At 40.5% G+C, this 14,171-nt stretch overlaps 1 protein-coding gene across 8 annotated transcripts in view; it reads left to right on the top strand.

Moving 5' to 3' along the window:
* The window catches only part of PDE4D (phosphodiesterase 4D), a 700,504-nt gene that overhangs the window by 627,510 nt on the left and 58,823 nt on the right, over positions 1-14,171 (top strand). The gene's annotated exons all lie outside the window — the stretch shown is intronic.

Here is a 14,171-nt window from a genome sequence, read left to right on the forward strand (position 1 = left end):
AGCTAATGCACGTTAATATAAAGTGAAAAAGAAAACAAGAAATCAAGAAAAAGTGTAAGAAAAGAAAAAAATTGAAGAAAAAGAGAGAAGACAGAATGAAAGTTATAAAGAAATGGCTTTCAATATTCTTCATACATTTACTACAAAGTAAATGCTCTGACTAAACAGTAGCGATTCGCCTGTTTTAGAATACATGTTGATGATTTACATTTTTTCCTTCAGTTCAGTTGAATTATATCCTTGAAGAAGCAACCAAGGCAAAAAACCCTTAGATCTGGGATCTTTTAGGGGGGTGTCAATATGCCTGGGCATGCTTATTTGATATTAGACTAACTTCATTTTTAGAAAGGAAACTGACATGTTCTAAAGGACAACAGTGCCCTCAGAATGACTATACAATGTATCAGATTTAGTCAGGGGTGGGATTCAAATTTTTTAATAACTGGCTCTGTGGGCGTGGCTTAGTTGGTGCTCGTGGCTTGATGGTCAAGTGACTGGGTGGATGTGGCTTGGTGGTCATGTTATTGGTTGGGCATGGCCAACTCAATATCACTCACATCGAGGCACACATCTCCTCGCCTGGCCTCTCATGACTGTGGGGATGCTGCAACAATCGTAAGTGTGAAAAAGGGACATAAGTCACTTTTTTCAGTACCATTGTAATTTTGAATGGTCACTCCACACAAGCAAAGTACCAGCAAAGGAGGTGAATAAACTCCAGAGAGGTTCCTGAGACAGGAAGTCTAGTCCTGCCAAGAATGCGATAAGGGTTAACGGAGAGGCAGTTTCTGTAAGCAACACCAGAATGTTTCCTTCCTGCCTTCCTTACAGGATTAGGCCAGTAATTTCTTCTAACAACTGGTTCTCCGAACTGCTTAGAATGTTAACAACCAGTTCTAGCAAATAGGTGCGAACTGGTAGAATCTCACCCCTGGATTTAGTTCTATACAGTGCTTCAAACATAGCATTTACCTACAACTCTTTAAAGCAGTGATATCTTTTTGAAGCACTTTTTTGGAATTTACTCTAAAGCACTGCTCAGGCCAAGCCTTATCATGACCTTTATTACTAAGACTATTTTGGATCCCAATGGGCCTGAAAATCTTCCTTTAAAAATAAAAATGATAAACAGCCACAGCCCAGAAGATAGAAATGCGTCCATATGCTTAGGAAAAGGTCAAATATCAAATGAATCATTCAGTGAGGCAGAACTACAGGTCAGATAAGTAAGATAACTAAGTTTTCCTAACATCTGTGTCACCTATGGCAATCATTTTGTAAATGGGCAAGCTTCAACTTTTTGATGAAAGCAGCCATGTTGGAGAGAGAATGGCTGAGCTAACGGGAAGATTCAAGTGGGAAATTAGTCTCAATCATCCAGAAAAGGAGAACTAAGGGGGTATCAAAGAGAGAAAGTTGTATTCATTTTGACTGTGCCTATTAACCAAATTATCCCTGAGGGAACACATTCTACAGCAAGCATATGACTCAGTATCCCTGCCAAAGGAAAAAAAAAAAACACATTAAGTTGATAATGTAAACTCTAAATATTCCTTTTCTCCAGCAATCATTTTTAATTGTTGCTTTATGTTAATGGAAAATGGTTCAAAAAGCATAAGCATGTTAATCTTATTGCATAATATCCTATCACACAGGGAGTTTTCCATAATGCTGGGTGGAGGGAAGTGGTGATAAAATAAATGTTTTTCAGTTTCTGGCCAAGGTTACAGCCACATGGAAAAGCCAGATAGAACATAGTTTGCAATGATATCAGACAAGATAGTTCGCCAGCACTGAATCATTCCTAATAAGCTGCCAGAAATAATGAGAAAACACAGGATGTTGAATGAAACTACACTGACCTACCAGGCTGTTAATTTTTGAAGTATCAATTTTACTTTGCCTGCTTGCTGGTTTTGCATTTAGTAAATATTCCAGTGGATAGAAATAATGCTGGAACAGCAACTTTTACAACCAGGAGTTTAAGTGCAATCAAAACAATGTGAACTCAAAAATCAGTTCAGTGGAATGTATTCCCCAGAAGAGGCATTTGAGACTGCAGTTTTATAGCAAGCTCCTAAGCATTCAGATGTAAGGGAAGTTCAGTAAGGCTGCAGTGCAAGTATAATCAGTGTTCACAAACTCATAGAAGCTGTTTTGATAATGGTAATATATTGAGGTACATGGCAGGCTATATAATGCCAATAAAGTAAAAGTATTAAAATGGTGTGAAGCAATAACCTAATGACACTGCTTTACCACCCTAGAAATAAAATTGCAACCCAGGTTGCAAGGAAGCAGAATTCCCTGAAGGCAAAGTATCCATTTCCCCTATGCAGGGGCCTTAAAATTATTTTTCATGCAGGTAATCCTCGACTTACAACAGTTCATTCAGTTGGCCAAGTTACAGCAGCACTGAATAAAGTGACTTACGACTGTTGTCACATTTGCCACATCCCCATGGTCTTAGGAAGCTTGGCTTGGGTCAATATGTATGACAGTTGTAGTGTCCTGGGGTCATGTGATCACTTTCTGCAACCTCCTGGCAAGCAAAGTCAATGGGGAAGCCAGATTCACTCAACAACAGGGTTACTAACTTATCAACTGCAGTGATTCATTTAACAACAGAGGCAAGAAGCATCATAAAATGGGGCAAAACTCATGTGAGAAACGTAATTTGAGCATGTCCTGGGGGTAATAGGGCAATTTGGAATTACTGGTTTGAATTAAGGATCCCCCAAGACATTTAGGTAAAACAATGGATTTTCTTTTTTGTGGGTGGGATAATTGTATTATTCAAGACTGAGGAAAAAGGGTAATTCAGTCAAGCAGCTGTTCAAGGATATGTTGAAATTTATCCAAATCTATTATCCATCCTTCCACCCACACAATATTTCCTGTGCCACATAACCCCCAGAACGTACTCGAGGCCACCGTTAGGTTTAGCAATCAGTCAAATATTTTTCTTCAAATGTCTTTTTTCTCTTTAATGTAACTTCAGTTATTTTCTTTTTCTTTCTTTTTTCTTTCTTTCCCCCCCCTCCTCTCTTGACTATACTTATATGCTAGTTTTAATACTCCAACTTTGAAGGACTTCAACATTTTACTATTCTACCAAGGAATAATGTGCAATTCCATTTAAGTAGAAAGTACAAAAAGGAACAATGTAATATCTGTCCTCCAGGCTACAAAAAGTCAGGTTGTTTCTTGAGGCCAAAGCCTGATTTTATTTAAAATAATTCAAGCTTATCAAACTGTTCTTTTTCATTTTTTGGGTAATGACTTTTGTGTGAGATTGGAGAAAAAGTTTTTTTTCCCCTGACAATTCTTTGATGCAGCCATTGTTGTCTAAGCATATTATATAGGCAGTCCTCCATTTACAACCACAATTGGAATTGAAATTTTCATCATAAGCTGTTGTGGTCATAAATTGAGTTGGACCCAATTTTACAACAATTTTATAGTGCTCGTCAAACAAATCATATCATTAAACAATTCCAGCTTTCCCAAAGGACATCTTGGCAATAAAGATTGCAAATTACAATGACAGGACTGCAGGATGCTTCAATTTGTTGTAAATGCAAGCCTGTTTTTAAGTGCCCAAATCATGGGATCACAGAAGTAATGTGAAGGTCGTAAGTGGTTGTGGGTCAAGAACTGCTTATACTAAATATTGCGGATACCTGTTTCATTGTCAGCAGAGGTTTTCAAGAACTCTTGTACAGTGATATGAGAGGGTTTTTTTAAAGATCTGATTAGTGTAAGGCAGGGGTATCAAAAGCACGTCGTCATGGTGGCATCAAGTGACGTATCAGAATTTTTTTCCCCTTCACTAAACCGGGCGTGGGCATGGTTATCATGTGATGCATCTGGCCCATGGGACGGGAGTTTGACAGCCCTAGTCTAGGGGCTAGGGGCAGTTATAGTAGATATCTTTCATGGTGTTTAAGCTAATTTCCCACAGTCAATTAAAATACTGAAGTTGAAAAGAAGTTGGATATTTCAGTAAGTCAATGATCAAAAAAATATCTCCAATCAACTATAAAGATCCAATCTGGGTCAGTCTCCAGGACCAGAGGTTTTGTCTTCCGAGCTTTCGGATTCGTGCTGGAGTCCATCTTCAGGGACCTTCTCTAGCAGAGTGTGTGCTGTTCTGTGTGTGATATTTATAGTGCCTGTTGTAAGTGGCTTTTTAGATGTTGATTGGGATGTGTTGATGGCTGGCTTTTTAGTCATTGTCATTTACAATGCATAATTATGCATTGTAAAGACTGCTTGGTGGTGGGAGATACTTCCAATGTAATCTACCAAATCCCCTGCATTGATTGCCCCTGTGACTATGTAGGAGAGACGGGGAGGAAGCTAACCACCAGATTGCAAGAATGCAAGCGAGTGGTCAGATGAGAAGACCGAAACTTATTGGTAGCCTCACACTGCAATGAACAAGGACACACATTCAACTTTGCAGCTACTAAAACCGTTGGACAAACAGGTACAAAGCAGCCAGGGACATGAGTGGAAATAGGAAACAGGGCCTTCATCAGTCAATAACCACCAGCCTATAAAGTACTTAGAAGGCAAGGACTGGGCAGCACCAGCAAAGGACAGCTAATGATTTAAAAGCCAACCATCAACATACCCCAATCAACATCTAAAAATCCACTTACAACATGGGTGACAAACATGCGGCATCACATTGCCATCATATGACATATTGTGATGTTCCCCCCCCCTTTGTGGAGCTGGACTGGGCGTGGTCTGCGCGTGATGCATCCGGCCCGAGGGCTGCCAGTTTGACAGCCCTGACTTACAACTATAAATACCACATACATACCAGCGCACAGCACACAGTCTGCTACAGAGAAGTTCCCTGAGGATGGGCTCCAGCATGTGTCTGAAAGCTCGGAAGACAAAACCTCTGGTCCCAGAGACTGACCAGATTAGATCCTGCAACATTATCCCAGGACACTTATATTCACCTTCATTTTTGCAACTATGAAGAACATAAAAAAAACAAGGGTTTTGGAATGGCCTTAACAGTTCCCAGACCTGACAAGGTCTAAAAGATGCAGTACATGCAGAGAACAATTTCAGAATTAGAAATATTAGCAAGCTTGAGGTAGTATTTGGAAGCTGTTATTCTGCTGAAGGAGGCAAGATAAAGGAGAGAATGAAACGGTACCCAAATTTCTGCTTCTGCCATACTCACAGTATTCTTTATCTGTAAGTATTTGCATATGAATAGTAAGTATGCAAATGTACATCTTTACTTTTATATCATGTGGAGGTTGTGCCCATTTCTGTATCCTTAAAGATTCATTGAAACATAATATCTCACCAGGCTTTCCTAAATTGCACACCAGAACAACTAGACACAAGGACAGTTTTTTCCCGAACGCCATCACTCTGCTAAACAAATAATTCCCTCAACCCTGTTCAACTATTACAAAGTCTGCACTACTATTACTGTTAAATCTTGTCATCGCTCCTTATCACCCATCCCCTCCCACTTGTGACTGTATGACTGTAACTTTGTTGCTTGTATACTTACAATTTATATTGACTGTTTCCTAGTATGATTGATTGCCTATGACTATCATTAAGTGTCCTACCTTATGATTCTTGACTCCTGACGAATGTATCTTTTCTTTTATGCATACTGAGAGTATTTACACCAAGACATATTTCTTGTGTGTCCAATCTCACTTGGCCAATAAAGTATTCTATTCTATTCTATTCTATTCTATTCTATTCTATTCTATTCTATTCTATTCTATTCTATTCTATTCTATTCTAAAGGGATTATAGTATAAGGAATAATAATAAAGCAAAACTAGTGAGAGAATGTGTAGTCTTCTCAATGAATAGCTTCAGTGAACTTTTGGGCATCTAGAATTAAAAAGAAATCTTGCTGAGGAATATAGTTTTTGGGTTTCTGTGCCAGAAGCTCCTTTTAGAAACTGAATTCTGGTTGCCCTTCTTTTGAGAATAGTTGTCAACCTTATGTATCCCACATTTGAATCTTAATTTTCCTTAGTCACCGTAACCAGTCTATAGGCCAGTGTTTCAGTCTTGCCTGTGGTAGACTTTTTCCAAGGAGGACAGGGACGATGTCCTTGAATAAACTTTCACGCAGAGCTAAGCCCTAAGCTAAAGTCTCTGACTGACCAAGGGAGACTGAAAGGTTGAGGAAGAATTACTGGTTTGGGTCATATGACCCTGTGAAAAATTATGACATGCTTTTTACTTTAAGGCGGCTGCTTGTGAAAACCACAACTCTTCACAGTTGACACATGCTGACCTTAAAATTGTCAGCTCTTTCTCAGAAACTGCAAAGAAATTTTATAAGGCTTTCGTTCTTCTCTTCCTTTGAAACAAGTAGTCAGACTGCTTGAGTTGCTATTGTGAAACAGTCAACCTTTATCTTTAAAGAAAATAGAGGGGATTTCTCAAGTTTTATTCCTGACGCACAGAGAAACAGGTTCACTTCTGTTGTGGTTTTTTTCCTCCTTTTTTTTCACAATGGGGATCAGAAGTTTACCTGTCATGAAGAATAAATCCTCTCCAGCTGGCTCTTTCCCAATTCTTATCAGCAGACTGTTAAACTTGTATTGCTGTGTCAGCATTTATTAACACTAAAGCTTTTTTTCATGTAATAAGAAAAAGAAATGCAGTAAAACATAACAGTTGACTAAAACAAATGCTAATCATTACATTAGTGTAGTTGGAAAATATATATAGTTCCCTTAAAATACAGATATTTTTTACCTCCAACAACAAATAGTAACCTTTATAGATGTAATGTCAAAAGGACATCAGTTTTAATTCACATTAATTTATGCTGTGTTAACTTCATTAAGAACAGAACCGAAAGTCCTTTATATCATCTTAAAAAAATTATACATTCATTGTTCAAGTATTATTTATGTGATGAGCAGAATTTTGCAAAATTCATTTTGGGTTCAGAGCATATATAATCATACTATGAAGTTAATTATGACAACATGAAAGAAAATAGAAGTTTCTTGTTTTAAAAAAAATGTTACCTTAAAATCAGTCTTTGATGCCAAACAGCCTGTGGAATATGTAGCAAAATCTTGAATTCAAAATAATGAGCTAGAATTCCCAGGCTATTTTGAAAAATCTAGTGATTATATAGCTTCCATTCTGGAAAGTGGATGAAAGATTAATTCTTTTATTCACAATCTGATATCTTCCTGATTGTTTGGCTACAACACCCGTTTGTGCAACCCGCTATGGCAAGTGGTCAAACATGAGAACTGTAGTTTAGAGCAGGGGTCCCCAACCGTCCATCGCGGACCGGTACCGGTCCGCGGAACAAGTCTTACCGGGCGCTGGTTGCTGGGCGCCGCCATCTTTTTGGTAAAAAGTGCTTCGGTGAGCTTTTCGGGTAGAAAGCTCACGGAAGCACTTTTTCATCAAAAAAGATGGCGGCGCGCTCGTGAGCTTTTCGGGTAGAAAGCCATTTCTACCCGAAAAGCTCACCGAGCGCTGGCGCCGCCATCTTTTCGTCAAAAAAGTTGGCGGCGCCCAGTTGATGTCTGATACCGGTCGCGGCGCCCAGCTGATGCCGGTACCGGGCCGCGGCGTCAAAAAGGTTGGGGATCACTGGTTTAGAGAGCAAGAGATTGTGTAAGTTCATTAATGAATACATATTTTGAATCGGGGCATGAAACCATTGCTCTCTCCAATAGGCCACTGTTATAAACTAGATCTTTTTCAAGATAATAGTATACAAGACCTTCAATTGGCATGTATGAGTTTAATTTTATTTCACTTTGAATATAATTAAACTATATAAAAACAGTTGCAAAGACTATCTTCCGTGTATTTAGTAATTTTGCCACTATCATATTTAAAATTGAAATTTATCTCAAGTTTTGAAAGGATTACTACACTGTAATCTATACTTCTGGCTACCGATATATGGGAAAATCACATGGAGCCCTCAAGCCATAAGTTAAGTATTTTCACTCTAAGCAGTCATCATTCTGTTGTTTTCTCCATGCCACATCAAAGTGGTGCACAGACATAATTGCAGTGGTGATTCCAAGTTTTCCATCTTAAACAGATGTGTTATATCATGGATTATTATGAAATAACTGCACTAGATTTAAATATTTACTAAGTTGCTGCATTGCAAGCATTGTCATCATAGTCTAGCTCTGAATCGATTTTCTGAGAGCTATTCATTTACAGCAAAATGGCAGCAGCCATACCCAACAGGAATAAATCAGTAGCTTTGGTGTTACTCCAAGGCTGCTATCACAAAAAGAAAGAAAAAGTAAATGGGGAAACAACCCCGAGGAAACAAGTAACAAAGCAATCCCATGTCATTTCAATATGCTGAATGACTATGATAGTTCAAGCAACAAAATACCCAAAAATATTTTTAGGTGTGAATGGAGCAGAATGATAGGAAAAAATATGTAGAAGAGGCACATGGATATAAAGGCACTCAGTTGTTATATTGCCTTGTTCTTCAGGAGTATTTTAAGTAAAAGATTTCAAATTATCGCAGTAAAGCAATGGGATCTATAAATTAAATCTTACATGCAAGCTCTGATTATTGGATAAAAATTTCTGTTTACCTTATAACATGTCATTCATGGTTCTGTATCAGTAGAACCTCACAGAATATATATATTATCCAGTGTATCTTTATATAAAATACAGGATGGCTTCATAAGCTAATGTACATAATATACATAAACAGTCTTCAGCCTTCTGCTACTTTTGTTGCTCCTGAACTATTTCATTTTCTTTTAAACAGAAAGAAAACTGCTTCAATACGCTCTTTTGAGGCTACTTATAAAACTGAAGGTGGTGTGTGAAGAGAATTACAGGTTATTATGTGCTAAAGTCAAGAGTGCTGCTGGCACACAAAGAATAGTCTGGGCTGTGGTGGTCTTTAATAATATAGTGAAAAATTCAAGTAAATCCCATGAAGGATATCTTTTTCTGTTAAGGTGTTAATACTAACATCTTAAATCGTACCACTTGTTTACTGGACAAGGAGTTTGTATTAACCTGCCTCTCCTTATGAACATTTATAGCACATTAGAAAGAGTTGCTCCTAGTATGAAAAGCAGTCCCTTGAGAGTTGCATTTGGAGCCAACTCATCTCATTTAGGCAGGGGTGGGATTCAAATTTTTAACAACTGGTTATGTGGGCGTGGCTTAGGTGGTGGGCGTGGCTTGGTGGTCATGTGACTGGGTGGACATGGCTTGGTGGTCATATTATTGGCTGGGTGTGGCCAACTCAATATCACTCACATCGAGGCACGCATTTCCTCACCTGGCCTCTCATGACTGTGGGGATGCTGCAACAGTCGTAAGTGTGAAAAATGGTCATAAGTCACTTTTTTCAGTGCCATTCTAACTTTAAATGGTCACTCCACATAAGCAAAGTACCAGCAAAGGAGGGGAAAAAGACTCCAGAGATGTTCCTGAGACAGGTAGTCTAGTCCTGCCAACAATGTAATAAGGGTTAACGGAGAGGCAGTTTCTGTAAGCAATACCAGAATGTTTCCTTCCTGCCTTCCTTACAGGATTAGGCCAGTAACATCTTCTAACAACCGGTTCTCCGAACTGCTTAGAATGTTAACAACCGGTTCCAGCGAATAGGTGTGAACTGGTAGAATCCCACCCCTGCATTTAGGAAATCTATAAAGATACTTTTCTGTTATCGTTTATATTTTGTTAGTCTTGACTTACAACAGTAGTGACCATTCAAAGTTAGAATGGCATTGAAAAAAGTGACATGACCGTTTTTCACACTTACAACCTTTGTAGGATCCCCATGATCACATGATCATAATCCAGACTCTTGGCAACTGATTCATACTTACAACCGCTACAGTGTCCCAAGGTGATATGATCTCCATTTGCAACCTTCTGACAAGCAATCATTGGGGAAACCAGGTTCACTTAACAACCATGTTACTAATTTATCGACTTAACAGCTGTGGCAATCGTAAAATGGGGCAAAACTCACTTAACAAATATCTCACTTAGCAATAGAAATTTTGGAATTAATTGTGGACATAAGTTGAGGATTACCTGTATAATCTAGCTAGCAGACTGAAAAGAACTAGAAGGTTTCAAACATTTCAGATGTCTCACCAGCAGCTGTGGTTGACATCTTCAGGGGCTTTTGAGCAAGGATTGACAGGGCTTCTTTGTTATATCCAGGGTCTGATTGAACTTTCAATTGTTATACCCATAATTTCTTCGGTACATTTGTTAAAATGAAAGGAACCTTTTCCTTGCTCAGTAGCCTATTGAAGTAAGAATGAAAATAAGTCCAGCGCATCTGGACGGCATCAAGTTGGGAAAATCTGTCAGTTTAGCATTGTTCCAAATACTGAATCATTGATGAAGTCATAGCTGGTTCCTAGTTTCCTGTAAACCCTTCATGACTGTAACATGTCAACACATATAATGGAGTTATTGGCTATTGTTCTGGAGCCTCAGTAGATCAAAGTTCAAGTACTAGATTCTTGCAGTGTCTGCACGTGTTCATATAAAGTGATATGTTTTAAAAGATTGCTCTTTCAAAGAGAAAATTTTAGTAACTAAAGCAGTTTCCCACTATATTCCTTTATTTTACTCACCACCAAGAATCCTTTGGGCTTGGAGTGAGGTAAAAATACTACAAATAAATGGAACAGTCATCAGTCACCTGCCCGCACTCAATTTTTTGACCTCCTGGGCCTCAGGGAAGCCTCCTGGGCAAAGCAATAAGACAGCGAGGGGGATCCGGGCACAGCTGATCGTCAGAACAGCTGATTGTTGGGAGGAAAAAAGAAAGAAAGAAAGAAAGAAAGAAAGAAAGAAAGAAAGAAAAAAGAAAGAAAGAAAGAAAGAAAGAAAGAAAGAAAGAAAGAAAGAAAGAAAGAAAGAAAGAAAGAAAGAAAGAAAGAAAGAAATGAATAAATACTGGTTCAGCTGAACAGGTAGCTCTTTTTTTTACTATCGGTTTGGCCGAACGGTAACATTTTATACTACCGGTTCGCGTGAACTGGGCCAAACTGGTAGAATACCATCACTGATCCTGATACAATTGGCATGATATCCTGACTAAAATTACAATATGCTAAAATTCTAAAAAAATGCATGTAGCATGTAATGTAAAAGATTTACGTTTACTAATATTCAAATCTTGCCTGAATCCATAATTTTGGTTATCTGTCCTTGGTAATGTTTGTTGTAACTTTTTAATTACCTAACAAAATCATTTTACCTCAGAATATTTCTAATCCATTTAAAAGGGGAAGAATCATCTATATGATTCAGTGCAGTGCAACTATTGGAGTAAAGGAGAATTGAAACACAACACGGTAACATTTTATACTACCGGTTCGCGTGAACTGGGCCAAACTGGTAGATTTTGAATAGTGCTGATGGGAAGATACAGTGTGTCTGTACAATTCAATGTATTTTTAAAATCATTTCGTATTTTACAGAGCTAAGCTCTGGCTCAGTAAAACAAATCTGCACTTTGGCTTTTTTGTAATTATTATTTTTATTCCTTCTTTATGTTGTTTGCATTTTAGTCATTTCATTTTTTTTCATACATGCCAAGTGTTATCATAGCAGGATATAAATTCAACAGATTAATACCTGGCTTAGGGTTAGTCCTGCCTGTTGTATTTCGGTCTTTGATTTCTCTCGTGACAGACTTAGGAGAGAAGGAGAGAATTAAACAGGTCTCTAAGAAAAAAAAATGGAAAAGATGTTCCCGCTCAACTCACAAAACAAACTATGCAAGGAACACGTCAGTCACACGTCCTCCCTCAGGATTTGGTGTAAAGTAAACATGCTGCAATATTTGAAAAGGTCTTTCTTGATGATTATTTGGCTAGACTGACACAATAGACTGAAATTATGCAAATACTCATTAATGCTCAGCATGTATGATAAGCTAAGGAAAACATGGAGTAAATTTGTATGGGGTATGGTACACTATAGTAGGCAAGAATTTGCAAACCAGAGATAAAAGACTTGAGTCCTAATCATTTTTCAGTTGGATGACCTTAGTTGTTTCTCCATAATGTGAGGATACAATTTCCATCACAGCAATGCTGGGGCCAAAAAAGATTACAGGAATTGGCCAGCCAGTTATGCACAAATCAGTCATGCTGATTTAGGGGAGGCTGAATGATGTTCTTAACCCTCTCCTTTACTGAAGTCAACAATACCTTAAAAGCACTTATCTTTGGAGTGTATCCAAATATGGTAAAATGCTTTCCTTATTTAATGCCTTGGACAGATCATTAGTAATGATAATAGTAGCAGCGGATGAAAAGCAAGGCATTGGAAGTTTTAAAAGCCAGCAAGGTGAGCTTGGTTCAGCTAAGGGCAGAAAGTGACCAGAATGGGGAGAATAGTAATGGAGGCAGTTCGTCAGTGCAGATTTATTTCTTAATTCTCACTGCTTTCAAAACGCAGGGCTGCTTGCTGTGCACAAGCAATTCCTATAAATTAGAGATACTGCTTTGTTCCTGGACTTTCGAACAGCAAGGCCAAAAATCCCATGGCTCTGTGCTAGTCAGGATGCAGAGGTAATGCCAAAGGAGAACAAGGAATGTAAAAAGCTGCTGGTTAGGGGGCTGCTTATTCAGGCATACCGGCTGCCAAAGATAGCCGTGTCCACCCGCCCTTTGGGGAGGCCACCAGTGGGTGAGAAAGCGAGAGAGAGAGACCTGGTGTCATTTCACACCTGTGGCTCCCTAAAGTCCCGCAAAGTCGCCTTCCGAATAGTCTCTCCCCCACGAGTGCCTTGCAGACAGTATGAGCGCTCGGCTATGGCTGCAGACGGATTGAGCCTCAAGAAAAAGGAACGGTTTCCCATCTCAGGCATTAAAAGCAGTGTAAAAGCAGGGGTCTCCAACCTTGGCAACTTTAAGCCTGGAGGACTTCAACTCCCAGTATTCCCCAGCCAGCAAAGCTGGCTGGGGAATTCTGGGAGTTGAAGTCCTCCAGGCTTAAAGTTGCCAAGGTTGGAGACCCCTGGTGTAAAGAACCGGCGCGACAAACTTGAATGCGCTCTTGAACGCGGCCAAGTCCCATTACCAAGCGTTAAAGCCGAGAGGCCGGGGCGTTAACACGAGGCCCGGTGGTGAAGCAAAGCGCAACGGCAGCCCCATTCTAGTTCAATCCGATCTGCAGGGTCCCGAGGCGGAGGCAGCCGGAGCTCTCCGCGCGTCCTACAGAGCAGCGCCAGCCTTTTAACGCCGCCCTGGAGGAGGCGGAGTGGAGCAAGTCCCCAACTCCTTGCCGAGTTTTCTCTTTCTCTCTCCTCCCCCCCCCCCTTCCCCTATACAGCTGCACCACACGCAACCCCTTCTTCGCCAAAACTCTCGGCGGCGCCGGTTCAAAGGCTGAAAGCACCACGGCGCTGTTCTCCTCCCCTCTCAGTAGAAAACCCCAAACAATAAGGAGGAGTTGGGGAGGGGAGAGGTGGACGAAAGAGCGAGTTGATGTTTTCATTAAGATTCTCGGGGCAGGGAAGGGGGAAAAAAAAGGTTTCTCTGCGAGGAAGGAAGGAAATCGCGGGAGGGTTGGAGGAACGGAGGCTCTTCCCTTGAAGCTGTAGCCTCAGAGCCGGTTTCAGCTTTGCCGCTGCCTCTGCTACGCAGAGAAGTTGAGCAAACAGGAAACGTGGTGGCTTTTGCACACACGGCAGCCGCTGCTCTGATTCACTGGGGCTTGAAACTCGCCCGAAGGAGGACGGAGAGGAGGCGGAGGAAGGTGTTGGCTGCTTGGCTGCCTCCAGCCCCAGGGAGGAGAGCGGTTGGTCGGCTGCGTGTCGCCTTAAGTCTCTGGTTTGCCAGAGAGCACAGTCCCAGCTCGCCCCGAGTGGCACGATTCTTGCCCGTCTCACGCGCTCCGTGAGAGAACCGGCCGCGCTTCGGTCCCCTCGGAGCAGCGCCGCGGAGAGGGCCCGCCCGCCCGCCGAGTGTCTCAGCTGGAGTTGATACCAAAAGGCTGGAGCGACTTTTGTTTTTTCGTCATTCCCGCCGGAGACCAGAGCCCGCCTTTTCTCCTTCTTGCTCGGGCACAGCAATATGAAGGAGCAGAACTCATGTGTGGGCACTGGGCATCCACCCATGGCTGGGTATGGCAGGATGGACCCGCTGGAGCTT

Source organism: Notechis scutatus, chromosome 2, assembly GCF_049901735.1.
Source record: "Notechis scutatus isolate UNSWTSFEM ecotype Mainland chromosome 2, rNotScu1.2, whole genome shotgun sequence".
NCBI lineage: Eukaryota > Metazoa > Chordata > Lepidosauria > Squamata > Elapidae > Notechis > Notechis scutatus.